The sequence below is a fragment of the Oncorhynchus nerka genome, unplaced genomic scaffold (assembly GCF_034236695.1).
Source record: "Oncorhynchus nerka isolate Pitt River unplaced genomic scaffold, Oner_Uvic_2.0 unplaced_scaffold_1743, whole genome shotgun sequence".
In the NCBI taxonomy this organism is placed as follows: domain Eukaryota; kingdom Metazoa; phylum Chordata; class Actinopteri; order Salmoniformes; family Salmonidae; genus Oncorhynchus; species Oncorhynchus nerka.
Window position 1 is genome coordinate 16,079 of NW_027039580.1, and position 17,307 is coordinate 33,385.

General features: G+C 46.2%; 1 pseudogene; it reads right to left on the reverse strand.

Annotated features, from left to right (window-relative positions):
* Positions 1 to 641: 641 nt before the first annotated feature.
* Positions 642 to 17,307, reverse strand: part of LOC115124893 (WD repeat-containing protein 49-like) — a 48,996-nt pseudogene continuing 32,330 nt past the window's right edge.

The following is a 17,307-nucleotide window of genomic DNA, read 5'->3' on the forward strand; positions in this document are numbered from 1 at the left end:
AACGTCCCAATTTATCACTAATTACTACATAAATCAATACTGGTTTACTATACATCTCAATAGCAATCAAGTAGTAGTAATTTAGTAGTACTGTAGTAGTAATGTATTAGTAATTTAGTAGTACTGTAGTAGTAATGTAGTAGTAATTTAGTAGTACTGTAGTAGTAATGTAGTAATAATTTAGTAGTACTGTAGTAGTAATGTAGTAGTAATTTAGTAGTACTGTAGTAGTAATGTAGTAGTAATTTAGTAGTAATGTAGTACTAATTTAGTAGTACTGTAGTAGTAATGTAGTAGTAATTTAGTAGTACTGTAGTAGTAATGTAGTAGTAATTTAGTAGTAATGTAGTAGTAATTTAGTAGTAATGTAGTAGTAATTTAGTAGTACTTTCTCATGAGGGGAAGCAGAGGGACATAAATACACTCGTGTCTTGATTGATCAGATTTAATTTGACAGACATTTAAGTGATATTGAAACGTGATGAAGTAGATAACAATATAAATGACGTCTTCACTTGAAGGCTCCAGAGAAACTACCCTTCCTTTGTCTGTAGTGGGGAAAAACAATGACTGATCAGTTCAAATCTGTCCTGCTAGGTCACACATGTCTGTTCTCTGACACGACTGTCAATCTCCCTCACCTGTCCTTCCTTCCACGCCCTGTCGTTGATCCGGTTCTCCCTGCTCCCCTGTTTCCTGGCTCCATGGCTAGGCCTGTCCTCCTCATCCAGAAGCTCTTTAGGGAACAGACTCCGCTGGTCAAAGGCAGCCTTCACCACTGCAGGAGGGCACAGAGACAGAATTTTTATTTAATTTTACCTTTATTTTACTAGGCAAGTCAGTTAAGAACAAATTCTTATTTTCAATGACGGACTAGGAACAATGGGTTAACTGCCTGTTCAGGGCAGAACAACAGATTTTGTACCTTGTCAGCTCGGGGTTTGAACTTGCAACCTTCCGGTTACTAGTCCAACACTCTAACCACTAGGCTACCCTGCCGCCCTCCACTCTAACCACTAGGCTACCTGCCGCCCAATAACATCCTGAAGGTAGTCTTCTGACACAAAACAACAGACCTGTATTATCTCAAAACTATATATTATCTTAAAACGACTTATTAGTCAAACTTTGTACTGATATTTTTGTATATTCCTTTTCACACCAATAAGGGGCGTACCCTCAGTGTTGGCAGGTAGGGGTGTGAATATTGGGCTGGTTTTGGCGCTATGGTTGAAGTAGGTGAGGGTGTATGACGAACTCTGGTCTGGACAGCTCTCTGACAGACTGTACTTCTCCGATACGCAGCCCACTGAACGTACCTACAGAGGGGGTGGAAAACACACTGATGACTGTGGAGAAATATGTATGCGCACACACACACACACACACAAATCTGACTTCAGATGAGAGGAGAATAGAAGGCATGAGAATACAGGAAGGGAACCCATTATCTGAGTCTGACTTACCAACATCAGTATTCAATGGTGTCTCCCCTATGGCCAGGTCGGCTGTCACTCACCCTCAGGCCCTGCCTCTCCTGTAGCTTCGCCCCAAAATACTACTCGGAGGAGGACAGTCACCGGGAGTACTACACACACACACACACATCATGCACACACACACACACATTATGCACACACACACATCAGGCACGCACACACACACACACACATCAGGCACACACACACACACATCATGTAGACACACACACACACATCAGGCACACACACACACACATCAGACACACACATTATGCACACACACACATCAGACACACACACACACATATTATGCACACACACACATCAGGCACACACACATCAGGCACACACACACACACACACACACACACATACATCATGCAGACACGCACACACATCAGGCACACACACACACACACACATCAGGCACGCACACACACACACATCATGCAAACACACACACACACACACACACATTATGCACACACACACATCAGGCACACACACACACACACACACACACATTATGCACACACACACACCAGGCACGCACACACACACACATCATGCAAACACACACACACATCATACAGACACACACACACACACATTATGCACACACACACATCAGGCACACACACATCAGGCACACACACACACACAAACACACACACACACACATACATCATGCAGACACGCACACACATCATGTAGACACACACACATCAGGCACACACACACACACACACACACACACATCATGCAACAACACACACACACATCAGACACACACACATCAGGCACACACACACACACACATCAGGCACACACATACACACATCAGGCACACACACACACACATATCATGCAAACACGTACACACATCATGTAGACACACACACATCATGTAGACATTACATGACATCACGGTGAATTACTAAATGAAAGACAGTATGTCATGTGTTGTTGTATGGTGAATATCTAGTTAGCTACAACCACTCATCTCCCGTGGGTTTTCTAGCTGTGTACAGTATGTTCAGTCTATTTGTCTCCTGTGTACAGTATGTTCAGTCCATTTGTCTCCCGTGGGTTGTATAGCTGTGTACAGTATGTTCAGTCTATTTGTCTCCCGTGGGTTGTATAGCTGTGTACAGTATGTTCAGTCCATTTCTCTCCCGTGGGTTTTATAGCTGTGTACAGTACAGTCCTTTTCAGGACGAATTACCATCATAAAGTTCAGAATGTCTTGCTGTGACACAGTGGGAACTTACATTGACCCCAGCTCCTCTCTCTCCAGGCCTGTGTTGTCTCCAGCCTCCTCTGTCTCCACGACTGCCCTTCTCTCCTCCCGCATCTTGGGGGGTTGGCTGTCAAACTCAGGGTCTGTACCACTGGGGCTCTGCGGTGACTCTGTCCCCTCTCTAGGCTCTCCTTCTCCCACTTGGACAGATCCAGGCCCATCCAGACACCAGTGCTCCTCCTAAAAGTGTGTGTGAGTGTGGTGGTGGTGGTGGGGGTAAACTATTTTTTACAAACACACTTGTAAGGACAGTTTAGTCCGGGTTTCACTTCTGATTCATCAACTACACACCTCCCACATACTGTACACACACTCAGTCAGAGTGATAATCACTGTTTACCAGAGTGATGATCACTGCCTACCAGAGTGATGCCTACCAGAGTGATAATCACTGCCTACCAGAGAGATAATCACTGCCTACCTGAGTGATAAGCACTGTCTATCCGAGTGATAATCACTGTCTACCAGAGTGATAATCACTGTCTACCAGAGAGATAGCTACCAGAGTGATAATCACTGCCTTCCAGAGAGATAATCACTGCCTACCAGAGTGAAAATCACTGTCTACCAGAGAGATAAACACTACCTACCAGAGTGATGCCTACCAGAATGATAATCACTGTCTACCAGAGTGATAATCACTGTTTACCAGAGTGATAATCACATCCTACCATAGTGATGCCTACCAGAGTGATAATCACTTTCTACCAGAGAGATAATCACTGCCTACCAGAGTGATATCACTGCCTAGCAGTGATGCCTACCAGAGTGATAATCACTGTCTACCAGAGAGATAATCACTGTCTACCAGAGTGATAATCACTGTCTACCAGAGAGATAATCACTGTCTACCAGAGTGATAATCACTGTCTACCAGAGTGATAATCACTGCCTACCAAAGTGATGCCTACCAGAGTGATAATCACTGCCTACCAGAGTGATAATCACTGCCTACCAAAGTGATGCCTACCAGAGTGATAATCACTGCCTACCAGAGTGATAATCGCTGCCTACCAGAGTGATAATCACTGCCTACCAGAGTGATAATCACTGCCTAGCAGAGTGCATAGGGTTACTGGGTGTGTAAGTCAGTGGTGGTCGGTCCAGTTTTAAGGGAGGACAATATTTTTTTTCCATGAGCACGGCCTTGTTTCTATTACAGCATGTTGGATGACTCGCATTCATATTCCATTCACCCAGTTCAATGTAACAGCGATGGGTTTAGGCTGCTACATGATACTCAAATTTTCCCTATACTCATCATACGGTTGATATAACCTAACCAATGAATTAAAGTTCACAACGTCAAGAGACAAATTTGAGGCGACAAACAGTGACATTCAATACCGCCTTGCCTGCATCTAGCTGATATAGGGTGTAACCATGAGTCCAACAGTTTTAAATGAGAGTTTCTATTGGACAAATTCAGGTATGTTAAATCCCCGTTTTGTTCCGTTTGTTTCCATTTTAAGAAACGTTTTTCAACAGAAATGAATACACCCCTAATCACGCGTAAACACAGTTCACTTTCATATCAGCCACGTTGTATTCCTTCTATGTGCTCTCCTCCTCTCACATTGTCCTTTTGCTTGCAGACTTCAATGCACAAACAGTGCTGTTGAGGATACCGTTGACCATCTTTGCAAAATAGTGTGTTTTAATCAATTATTTGGTGACGTGATTATATTTAGTATAGTTTTATCTAAAAAGGAAAACTTTTGAAATGTTTTACAATTAAAAATGTTATGAAATTCACTGAGGAGGATGGTCCTACCCTTCCTCTTCTGAGGAGCCTCCACTGACGTAGATGAGTACCTGTTACACACCTGTGGCTGAGCACACACAGAGACACAATCACAGACACACACCTGTCCGAACACGCCCACTGTGTCCCCAGGCAGGTAGCTGAGAGCTACGCTACAGTCTGCAGATGCTGAGAGGAGGAGGAGCCTGCCGCCATGGAGGCACGTCTCCAGGTGAGTTACACAGTCCATGTGTGGGCGGAGACTACCCAGCAATTCTGGAGCCTCATTGGTCACTCCGTCGCTGGGCAGGAGGCAGTATTCCTAATGGACAGGCAGACAAACAAACACACAGAACAGCACAACATATAATCACAGACCATTAAAGCAGCTAAAAGGGAAACATCTGGGCCTAGTCTCTCTCCCACCTGTATGCCCCAGGTCTTCAGGGTTCCCTCCATGTCAGCAGTGATCAGGTATCGACCACAGGCGGTCATGGTCATGATGATGGACCCTATGTCTTTATGAGCTGTGAACACAGCAACCAGACCGCTATGGACCGTGTTCCAGAACCGAACCAGACCAGAACCGCCACATGAGACCAGGTCCGCTCCACCTACAGACCAGAACAGGGCCAGTCCGTGACTAGAATAGCATAATAGAATCACGTGTCCTTTCACGGGAGTTTACCAAAGTACCATCGCTCACCAACGGTGGCAACGCCCTTACGTCCTGGCAGGAAGAAGAGTCTGGAGACGCCATCACTGCTCTCTGAATCCTGCGTGTTCACATTAAACACTGAAGATATGGGGTCATTGAAAGGATGTTTGTGTTAAAGTGTTGTGCAGAGTGTGGGGGGGGGTTTAAGTAACAGTACTTGTAGTAGTTAGTTAGACAGGCGGTGTGTCCGTGTGGTTCTGACCCGTCTGAGGCCTGCTGCGTTCTCTCTCGGGATCTGGACGGAGCTTTCTCAGGGCGTTCTCTGTGCTGTTGTTCCACACCGTCAGCTCCCCGTCGTAACTTCCTGTCCACACAGAAAACAGGAACCAAACAGGATATGCACATTACGAAATCTCACACATCTCTTCTGCCAACGTTTCCAGAACCTTTCAGAAGCATTTTCTTGGAGGTGCAGTGTGCCATGTCATGAATAAATCAAATTAAATCTAAGTTTATTTGTCACGTGCGCCGAATACAACAGGTTCACCTTACAGTGAAATGCTTACTTACAGGCCCTAACCAACAGTGCAATCTTTAAGTAAAAAATAGACATTACACCCTCATAGGGCTTTATTAACAATACCACAACATAGAGTCTGTTCTGCCTGGGCCTGCTAACACTGATCTGAGTACAGCATTATACAACATGTCTCCTCTGTGTGAGGTGAGGATTCAGGAGGAGCTGATCTGAGTACAGCATTATACAACATGTCTCCTCTGTGTGAGGTGAGGATTCAGGAGGAGCTGATCTGAGTACAGCATTATACAACATGTCTCCTCTGTGTGAGGTGAGGATTCAGGAGGAGCTGATCTGAGTACAGCATTATACAACATGTCTCCTCTGTGTGAGGTGAGGATTCAGGAGGAGCTGATCTGAGTATAGCATTATACAACATGTCTCCTCTGTGTGAGGTGAGGATTCAGGAGGAGCTGATCAGCAGGAGAGAGAAGGAGCATTAGGAGGAAGGAGAGAGGAGGATGAAGAGGAGGGAGAGATAAAGAGGAGGAAGATGAGGGAGAAAGAAGGAGGAGCAAGAACAGGGAGAGATAAGGAGGAGGAAGAGGAGGTGTGAGAGAAGGAGGAGGAAGAGCAGGGAGAGATGAGGAGGAAGAGGGGGAGGGAGAGAGGAGGAGGAGGGGAGAGAGGAGGAAGAGGAGGAGAGAGAAGGAGGAGGAGGAGAGAGAAGGAGGAGGAAGAGCAGGGAAAGATGAGGAGGAAGAGGAGGAGGGAGAGAGGAGGAAGAGAAGGGAGAGATGAGGAGGAGGAAGAGAGAAAGAAGAGTAAGAGTGTGAGAGCAGTCGGAGAAGGTTTAAATGTGTTGTCCGTTGAGGGAGCCAATTGCATTATTCATGCTGCCCAGGGGCCAGCTATATCCACTGACTGTTATCACCGCCTCTCTCTCAATTCAATTTCAATTAAAGGGCTTTATTGGCATGGGAAACACATGTTAACATTGCCATAGCAAGTGAACTAGATAATAAACAAAAGTGAAATAACCAATAAAAATGAAAAGTAAACATTACACTCACAAAGTTCCAAAATAATAAAGACATTACAAATGTCATATTATGTGCAAATAGCAAAACATATAAGCAGAAAAATGGGTTGTATTCGCAATGATGTTTGTTCTTCACTGGTTGCCCTTTTCTTGTGGCAACAGGTCACACATCTAGCTGCTGTGATGGCACACTGTGGTATTTCACCCAGTAGATATGGGAGTTTATTAAAATTGGGTTTGTTTTTAAATTCTTTGTGTATCTGTAATCTGAGGGAAATATGTGTATCTAATATGGTCGTATATTTGGTAGGAGGTTAGGAAGTGCAGCTCAGTTTCATTTTGTGGGCAGTGTGCACATAGCCTGTCTTCTCTTGAGAGCCATTTCTGCCTACGGCGGCCTCTCTCAATAGCAAGGCTATGCTCACTGAATCTGTACATAGCCAAAGCTTCCTTAATTTTGGGTCAGTCACAGTGGTCAGGTATTCTGCCGCTGTGTTCTCTCTGTTTAGGACCAAATAACATTCCAGTTTGCTCAGTTTTTTTGTTAATTCTTTCCTATTTGTCAAATAATTATCTTTTTGTTTTCTCATGATTTGGTTAGATCTAATTGTTGGGTCTCTCTCTCGCTCTCTCAATTCAATTCAATTCAAGGTATTTATTGGCATGGGAAACGTGTTAACATTGCCAAAGCAAGTGAGGTAGATAATATATAAAGTGAATATATAAAGTGAAATAAACAATAAAAATTAACAGTAAACATTACACATACAGAAGTTTCAAAACAATAAAGACATTACAAATGTCATATTATATATATACAGTGTTTTAACAATGTACAAATGGTTAAAGGACACAAGATAAAATAAATAAGCATAAATATGGGTTGTATTTACAATGGTGTTTGTTCTTCACTGGTTGCCCTTTTCTCGTGGGCAACAGGTCACAAATATTGCTGCTGTGATGGATGGCACACTGTGGAATTTCACCCAGTAGATATGGGAGTTTATCAAAATTGGATTTGTTTTCGAATTTTTGTGGATCTGTGTAATCTGAGGGAAATATGTCTCTAATATGGTCATACATTGGGCAGGAGGTTAGGAAGTGCAGCTCAGTTTCCACCTTATTTTGTGGGCAGTGAGCACATAGCCTGTCTTCTCTTGAGAGCCATGTCTGCCTACGGCGGCCTTTCTCAATAGCAAGGCTATGCTCACTGAGTCTGTACATAGTCAAAGCTTTCCTTAATTGTGGGTCAGTCAAGTGGTCAGGTATTCTGCCGCTGTGTACTCTCTGTGTAGAGCCAAATAGCATTCTAGTTTGCTCTGTTTTTTTGTTAATTATATCCAATGTGTCAAGTAGTTATCTTTTTGTTTTCTCATGATTTGGTTGGGTCTAATTGTGCTGCTGTCCTGGGGCTCTGTTTGACAGAACTAGTCAACCCTATGCCCATCACATCTACATGAAGACTACAGACAGAACTAGTCAACCCCATGCCCATCACATCTACATGAAGACTACAGACATAACTAGTCAACCCCATGTCCATCACATCTACATGAAGACTACAGACAGAACTAGTCAACCCCATGCCCATCACATCTACATGAAGACTAAAGACAGAACTAGTCAACCCCATGCCCATCACATCTACATGAAGACTACAGACATAACTAGTCAACCCCATGCCCATCACATCTACATGAAGACTACAGACAGAACTAGTCAACCCCATGCCCATCACATCTACATGAAGACTACAGACATAACTAGTCAACCCCATGCCCATCACATCTACATGAAGACGAAAGACAGAACTAGTCAACCCCATGCCCATCACATCTACATGAAGACTAAAGACAGAACTAGTCAACCCCATGCCCATCACATCTACATGAAGACTACAGACAGAACTAGTCAACCCCATGCCCATCACATCTACATGAAGACTAAAGACAGAACTAGTCAACCCCATGCCCATCACATCTTCATGAAGACTAAAGACAGAACTAGTCAACCCCATGCCCATCACATCTACATGAAGACTAAAGACAGAACTAGTCAACCCCATGCCCATCACATCTACATGAAGACTACAGACATAACTAGTCAACCCCATGCCCATCACATCTACATGAAGACTAAAGACAGAACTAGTCAACCCCATGCCCATCACATCTACATGAAGACTAAAGACAGAACTAGTCAACCCCATGCCCATCACATCTACATGAAGACTAAAGACAGAACTAGTCAACCCCATGCCCATCACATCTACATGAAGACTAAAGACAGAACTAGTCAACCATAGAAAAATACTTTGTAACACAAAACACTACGGAGGTTTAGGACTTACTGTTCCAGTATTGTCAAGGTACTTATTATGTGGAGGAAAAACGTTTCAGTGGAATTACCTTGACTTATTATGTCCTTAACCTCTTTTAGGTAAATGAGATGAGAAGATAGTGAATATAAGAGGAAGAAGAGAGAGACCTGCCTGCTTTTGGGGTGAAATAAGGGGATGGGAGGTAGAGGAACTGGGGCTGCTGTGTCAGGCTGTGATTGTCAGACAGCAGAGAGCGGCCAAGCAGAGCGCTGCACAGAGTGAATATTGATGAGGTGGGTACAGTCCCCCAACAGTTAAATGTTCTCCTGCATTCTGATTCTCATGCACACATACGCAAATGCCCACACACACACACACAGAGACGTGAGCACACATGCACATGAGGACACACGCAAGCACACACACACACACACACCATACTTCAGGCCTAGAGGCAGACTACTCAGGTCCATTTCCTCTCTGTCACACAGGAGAGCTAATAAACATACTTTAATCTGGGCATTAGGATAATCAAGGGAGAGAGAGAGAGGGAGGTGGAGAGAAGGAGGAAGGAGGGAGGGAGGGAGAGAAGGAGGGAGGGAGGAGAGAAGGAGGAGGGAGGGTGGAAGGAAGGAGGGAGGGAGGGAGAGAAGGAGGGAGGGGTGGAGGGAAGGAGGGAAGGAGGGAGGGAGGGAGGGAGGGAGAGAAGGAGGAGGGGAGGGAGAGAAAGAGGGGGGGTGGAGGGAAGGAGGGAGGGGTGGGGGGAAGGAGGGAGGGAGAGAAGGAGGGACGGAGAGAGAGAAAGAGGGAGGGGTGGGGGGAAGGAGGGAGGGAGGGAGAGAAAGAGGAGGGAGGGAGGGGTGGGGGAAGGAGGGAGGAGGGAGAGAAGGAGGGACAGAGAGAGAGAAAGAGGAGGGGTGGGGGAAGGAGGGGAGGGAGGAGGGAGGAGGGAGGGGAGGGAGGGAGGGAGGGAGGAGGGAGGGAGGGAGGGAGGAGGAGGAGGGGTGGGAGGGAAGGGGAGGGAGGGGGGGGAAGGAGGGAGGGAGGGAGGGAGAGAAGGAGGGAGGAGAGAGAGAAAGAGGGGAGGGGTGGAGGGAAGGGAAGAAAGGAGGGAGGGAGGGAGGGAGGGAGGGAAACAGAGTGAAAGAGAAAGGACTGGGAAAAGGAGACTTAGAGAGACATTTAGAAACGGTTAGGTGGAAAAAGAATACAGAGTGGGTGAGAGGTGAGAGAGAGAGAAAGGGAGAGGCAATAGAAAGAGAGAGAAAGTGGCAAGGAGAAATCGAGAGAAAGTGGGGAGAGAGCAATAGAAAGAGAGAGAAAGTGGGAAGGTTTTTAGAGAGTGACAGAAAGAGAGAGAGAGAAAGTTGACACAGAGAGAGAGAAAGTGAGAGATTGACAGAGAGAGAGGGAAATGGGAAGGAGAGAACAGAGAGAGAGAGAAAGTGGGAGAGAGACATAAAGAGAGATAAAGTTTTAAGAGTGACATAGAAAGAGAGAGAAAGTGGGGAGAGAGCAAATAGAAATGAGAGAAAGTGGGAAGGAGAGAGAGACAGAGAGAGAGAGAAAGTGGGAAGACATACATAGAGAGAGAGAGTGGGAAGAAGACAGAGAGAGAGAGAAAGTGGGAAGGAGAGAGCAGAAAGAGAGAGAGAGAAAGTGGGAAGGAGAGAGACAGAGAGAGCGACAGAGAGAGAGAAAGGAAGGAGAGAGGACAGAAGAGAGAGAAAGGAGAGAGAGACAGAGAGAGAGAAAGTGGGAAGGAGAGAGACAGAAAGAGAGAGAAAGTGGGAAGGAGAGAGATGACAGAAAGAGAGAGAAAGTGGGGGGAAGGAGAGAGACAGAGAGAGAGAGAAAGTGGGGGAGAGGAGAAAGAGACAGAGAGAGTGACAGAGAGAGAGAAAGTGGAAGAGAGAACAGAAAGAGAGAGAGTGGGAAGGAGAGAGTGACAGAAAGAGAGAGAAAGTGGGAAGGAGAGAGTGACAGAAAGAGAGAGAAAGTGGGAAGGAGAGAGTGACAGAAAGAGAGAAAGTGGGAAGGAGAGATTTACAGAAAGAGAGAGAGTTTGGGAAGGAGGAGACAGAGAAATGGGAAGGAGAGAGTGACAGAAAGAGAAGAAAGTGGAAGGGAGAGAGGTTACAGAAAGAGAGAGAAAGGAAGAGAGAGTGACAGAAAGAGAGAGAAAGTGGGAAGGAGAGAGTGACAGAAAGAGAGAGAAAGTGGGAAGGAGAGAGAGACAGACAGAGAGAAAGTATATTATTTTAAAGGAGAGAGGAAGGAGAGAGTGACAGAAAGAGAGAGAAAGGAAGGAGAGACAGACAGAAGAGAGAGAAAGTGGGAAGGAGAGAGTGACAGAAAGAGAGAGGAAGGGAGAGAGGACAGAAAGTAGAGAAAGGGAAGGAGAGAGAGAGAAAGAGAGCAGGGAAGGAGAGAGAGACAGAGAGAGAGAGAGAGAGAAAGGGAAGGAGAGAGGACAGAAAGAGAGAGAAAGTGGGAAGGAGAGAGGACAGAAAGAGAGAGAAAGTGGGAAGGAGAGAGGACAGAAAGAGAGAGAAAGAAAGAGAGAGAGAAGGAGAGAGCGACAGAGAGAGAGTGGGAAGGAGAGAGTGACAGAAAGAGAGAGAAAGTGGGAAGGAGAGAGAGACAGAAAGAGAGAAAGTGGGAAGGAGAGAGTGACAGAAAGAGAGAGAAAGACAGAAAGAGAGAGAAAGTGGGAAGGAGAGAAGAGAGAGAGAAAGTGGGAAGGAGAGAGAGACAGAGAGAGCGACAGAGAGAGAAAGTGGGAAGGAGAGAGTGACAGAAAGAGAGAGAAAAGGGAAGGAGAGAGTGACAGAAAGAGAGAGAAAGTGGGAAGGAGAGAGGACAGAAAGAGAGAGAAAGTGGGAAGGAGAGAGAGAAAGAGAGAGAAAGTGGAAGGAGAGAGGACAGAAAGAGAGAGAAAGTGGGAAGGAGAGAGAGAGAGAGAGAGAAAGAGAGAAAGTGGGAAGGAGAGAGCGACAGAAAGAGAGAAAGAGAAAGACAGAGAGGAAGGAGAGAGTGACAGAAGAGAAGAGAAAGTGGGAAGGAGAGAGCGACAGAGAGAGAGAAAGTGGGAAGGAGAGAGACAGAAGAGAGAGAGAAAGTGGGAAGGAGAGAGCAGAGAGAGAGAGAAAGAGAAGGAGAGAGTGACAGAGAGAAAGAAAGTGGGAAGGAGAGAGCAATAGAGAGAGAGAGAGAAAGTGAGAAAGGAGAGGGAAGGAGAGAGAGAAAGTGGAAAGGAGAGAGAGAGAGAGAGAGAAAGTGGGAAGGAGAGAGAAGAGAGAGAGAGAAAGTGGGAAGGAGAGAGAGACAGAAAGAGAGAGAGAAATGGGAAGAGAGAATAGACAGAGAAAGGGAAGGAGAGATAGAAAGAGATAGAAAGTGGGAAGAAGAGAGAGACAGAGAGAGAGAGAAAGTGGGAAGGAGAGAGCACAGAGAGAGAGAGAAAGTGGGAAGGAGAGAGTGACAGAAAGAGAGAGAAAGTGGGAAGGAGAGAGTGACAGAAAGAGAGAGAAAGTGGGAAGGAGAGAGTGACAGAAAGAGAGAGAAAGTGGGAAGGAGAGAGCGACAGAAAGAGAGAGAAAGTGGGAAGGAGAGAGAGACAGAGAGCGAAAGAGGAGAGAGACAGAAAGTGGGAAGGAGAGAGTGACAGAAAGAGAGAGAAAGTGGGAAGGAGAGAGTGACAGAAAGAGAGAGAAAGTGGGAAGGAGAGAGTGACAGAAAGAGAGAGAAAGTGGGAAGGAGAGAGTGACAGAAAGAGAGAGAAAGTGGGAAGGAGAGAGAGACAGAGAAAGGGGCGAAGAGCAGAGAAAGTGGGAAGGAGAGAGGATTGAAAGAGAGAGAAGGGGAAGGAGAGAGTGACAGAAAGAGAGAGAAAGTGGGAAGGAGAGAGTGACAGAAAGAGAGAGAAAGTGGGAAGGAGAGAGTGACAGAAAGAGAGAGAAAGTGGGAAGGAGAGAGCGACAGAAAGAGAGAGAAAGTGGGAAGGAGAGAGAGACAGAGAGAGCGACAGAGCGAGAGAAAGTGGGAAGGAGAGAGGACAGAAAGAGAGAGAAAATGGGAAGGAGAGAGCGAAAGAGAGAAAGTGGGGGGAGAAAGAGAGAGAAAGTGGAAGGAGAGAGTGACAGAAAGAGAGAGAAAGTGGAAGGAGAGAGCTGACAGAAAGAGAGAGAAAGTGGAAGAGAGAGAGAGACAGAAAGAGAGAGAAAGTGGGAAAGGAGAGAGTGACAGAAAGAGGGAGAGAAAGAAAGACAGAGAAAGTGTGGGAGAGAGAGACAGAAAGAGAGAGAAAGTGGAAGGAGAGAGTGACAGAAAGAGAGAGAAAGTGGGAAGGGAGAGAGTGACAGAAAGAGAGAGAAAGTGGGAAGGAGAGGACAGAAAGAGAGAGAAAGTGGGAAGGAGAGTGACAGAGAGAGAGAAAGTGGGAAGGAGAGAGTGACAGAAAAGAGAGAGAAAGTGGGAAGGAGAGAGCAGCAGAGAGAGAGAAAGTGGGAAGGAGAGAGCATTGAAAGAGAGAGAGAGAAAGTGGGAAGGAGAGAGCGACAGAAGAGAGAGAGAAAGTGGGAAGGAGAGAGTGACAGAAAAGAGAGAAAGGGAAGGAGAGAGAGACAGAAAGAGAGAGAAAGTGGGAAGGAGAGAGCGACAGAAAGAGAGAGAAAGTGGGAAGGAGAGAGGACAGAAGAGAGAGAAAGTGGGAAGGAGAGAGCGACAGAGAAGAGGAAGGGGAGAGAGAGATAGAAAGAGAGAAAGTGGGAAGGAGAGAGCGATAGAAAGAGAGAGAAAATGGGAAGGAGAGAGATGTTAGAAAGAGAGAGAAAGTGGAAGGAGAGAGAGACAGAGAGAGAGAGAAAATGGGGAGAGAGCAATAGAAAGAGAGAGAAAGTGGGAAGGAGAGAGCGACAGAGAGAGAGAGAGAAAGTGGGAAGGAGAGAGCGACAGAGAGAGAGAAAGTGGGAAGGAGAGAGCGACAGAGAGAAAGAAAGTGGGAAGGAGAGAGGACAGAGAGAGAGAGAAGGAGAGAGAGAAAGAGAGAGAAAGGGAAGGGAGAGAGCGAGGCGGGAAAAGAGAAGAGAGAGAAAGTGGAAAGAGGAAAGAGAGCGACAGAGAGAGAAAGTGGGAAGGAGAGAGCAATAGAGAGAGAGAGAAAGTGGGAAGGAGAGAGAGATAGAAAGACAGAGATTGTGGGAAGGAGAGAGAGACAGAAAGAGAGAGAAAATGGGGAGAGAGAGTGAAAGAAGAGAAAGTGGGAAGGAGAGAGCGACAGATAGAGATAGAAAAGCGAAGAAGAGTGACAGAAAGAGAGAGAAAGTGGGAAGGAGAGAGTGACAGAAAGAGATAGAAATGGGAAGAAGAGAGCGACAGAAAGAGAGAGAAAGTGGGAAGGAGAGAGAGACAGAAAGAGAGAGAGAAAAGGGAAGAGCAGAGAGAGAGAGAAAGTGGGAAGGAGAGAGGACAGAAAGAGAGAGAAACGGGAAGGAGAGAGAGACAGAGAAAGACAGAGAGAAATTTTGAGAGAGACAGAAAGAGAGAGAAAGTGGGAAGGAGAGAGAGACAGAGAAGAGAGAAAGTGGGAAGGAGAGAGGACAAGTGAGGAAAGGGGAAGGGAGAGTGACAGAAAGAGAGAGAAAGTGGGAAGGAGAGAGCGACAGAGAGAGAGAAAGTGGGAAGGAGAGAGGACAGAAAGAGAGAGAAAGTGGGAAGGAGAGAGTGACAGAAAAAGAGAGAGAAAGTGGGAAGGAGAGGAGCGACAGAAAGAGAGAGAAAGTGGGAAGGAGAGAGTGACAGAAAGAGAGCGACAGAGCGAGAGAAAGTGGGAAGGAGAGAGTGACAGAAAGAGAGAGAAAATGGGGAAGGGAAAGAGAGGAGCTGAGACAGAAAGAGAGAGAAAGTGGAAGGAGAGAGGACAGAAAGAGAGAGAGAAAGTGGGAAGGAGAGAGTGACAGAAAGAGAGAGAAAGTGGGAAGGAGAGAGGACAGAAAGAGAGAGAAAGTGGAAGGAAAGAGAGAGACAGAGAGAGACAGAGAAAGTGGGAAGGAGAGAGCGACAGAAAGAGAGAGAAAGGGAAGGAGAGAGTGACAGAAAGAGAGAGAAAGTGGGAAGGAGAGAGTGGGGGGAGAGAACAGAGAGAAAGTGGGAAGGAGAGAGTGACAGAGAGAAAGAAAGTGGAAGGAGAGAGATAGAGAGAGAGGAATGAGAGAGCGAACAGAGAGAGAAAGGAAGAAAGAGAGAGAAATATGAAGAGAGAGAGCGACAGAGTTAGAAAGTGGGAAGGAGAGAGCAATAGAGAGAGAGAGAAAGTGGGAAGGAGAGAGAGATGGAGAGAGAGAGATTGTGGGAAGGAGAGAGAGACAGAGAGAGAGAGAAAATGGGGAGAGAGCAATAGAAAGAGAGAGAAAGTGGGAAGGAGAGAGCGACAGATAGAGATAGAAAGTGGGAAGAAGAGAGCGACAGAGAGAGAGAAAGTGGGAAGGAGAGAGCGACAGAGAGAGAGAGAAAGTGGGAAGGAGAGAGTGACAGAAAGAGAGAGAAAGTGGGAAGGAGAGAGTGACAGAAAGAGAGAGAAAGTGGGAAGGAGAGAGTGACAGAAAGAGAGAGAAAGTGGGAAGGAGAGAGCGACAGAAAGAGAGAGAAAGTGGGAAGGAGAGAGAGACAGAGAGAGCGACAGAGCGAGAGAAAGTGGGAAGGAGAGAGTGACAGAAAGAGAGAGAAAGTGGGAAGGAGAGAGTGACAGAAAGAGAGAGAAAGTGGGAAGGAGAGAGTGACAGAAAGAGAGAGAAAGTGGGAAGGAGAGAGTGACAGAAAGAGAGAGAAAGTGGGAAGGAGAGAGAGACAGAGAGAGAGAAAGTGGGAAGGAGAGAGAGACAGAGAGAGAGAGAAAGTGGGAAGGAGAGAGTGACAGAGAGAGAGAGAAAGTGGGAAGGAGAGAGAGACAGAGAGAGAGAGAAAGTGGGAAGGAGAGAGTGACAGAAAGAGAGAGAAAGTGGGAAGGAGAGAGTGACAGAAAGAGAGAGAAAGTGGGAAGGAGAGAGCGACAGAAAGAGAGAGAAAGTGGAAGAGAGAGAGAGAGAGAGAGAGAGAGAAAGTGGGAAGGAGAGAATGACAGAGAGAGAGTGGGAAGGAGAGAGTGACAGAAAGAGAGAGAAAGTGGGAAGGAGAGAGTGAGGAGAAAGAGAAAGAGGAAGGAGAGAGTGACAGAAAGAGAGAGAAAGTGGGAAGGAGAGAGAGACAGAGAGAGCGACAGAGCGAGAGAAAGTGGGAAGGAGAGAGTGACAGAAAGAGAGAGAAAGTGGGAAGGAGAGAGTGACAGAAAGAGAGAGAAAGTGGGAAGGAGAGAGTGACAGAAAGAGAGAGAAAGTGGGAAGGAGAGAGTGACAGAAAGAGAGAGAAAGTGGGAAGGAGAGAGTGACAGAAAGAGAGAGAAAGTGGGAAGGAGAGAGTGACAGAGAGAGAGAGAAAGTGGGAAGAGAGAGACAGACAGAGCGAGAGAGAGAAAGTGGGGAAGGAGAGAGTGACAGAAAGAGAGAAAGTGGGAAGGAGAGAGTGACAGAAAGAGAGAGAAAGTGGAAGGAGAGAGACAGAAAGAGAGAGAAAGTGGGAAGGAGAGAGCGATAGAAAGAGAGAGAGAAAGTGGGAAGGAGAGAGACAGAAAGAAAGAGAGAGAAAGTGGGAAGGAGAGAGCGACAGAGAGAGAGAGAAAGTGGGAAGGAGAGAGACAGAAAGAGAGAGAGAAAGTGGGAAGGAGAGAGCGACAGAGAGAGAGAGAGAAAGTGGGAAGGAGAGAGTTAAACAGAGAGAGAGAAAGTGGGAAGGAGAGAGATAGAGAGAAGAGAAAGTGGAAGGAGAGCGACAGAAAGAGAGAGAAAGTGGAAGAGAGAGAGCAGAGAGAGAAAGTGGGAAGGAGAGAATAGACAGAAAGAGGAAGGGGAAGAGAGAGAGTTAGAGAAAGTGGGAAGGAGAGAGCAATAGAGAGAGAGAGAAAGTGGGAAGGAGAGAGAGATGGAGAGAGAGAGATTGTGGGAAGGAGAGAGAGACAGAGAGAGAGAGAAAATGGGGAGAGAGCAATAGAAAGAGAGAGAAAGTGGGAAGGAGAGAGCGACAGATAGAGATAGAAAGTGGGAAGAAGAGAGTGACAGAAAGAGAGAGAAAGTGGGAAGGAGAGAGTGACAGAAAGAGAGAGAAAGTGGGAAGGAGAGAGCGACAGAAAGAGAGAGAAAGTGGGAAGGAGAGA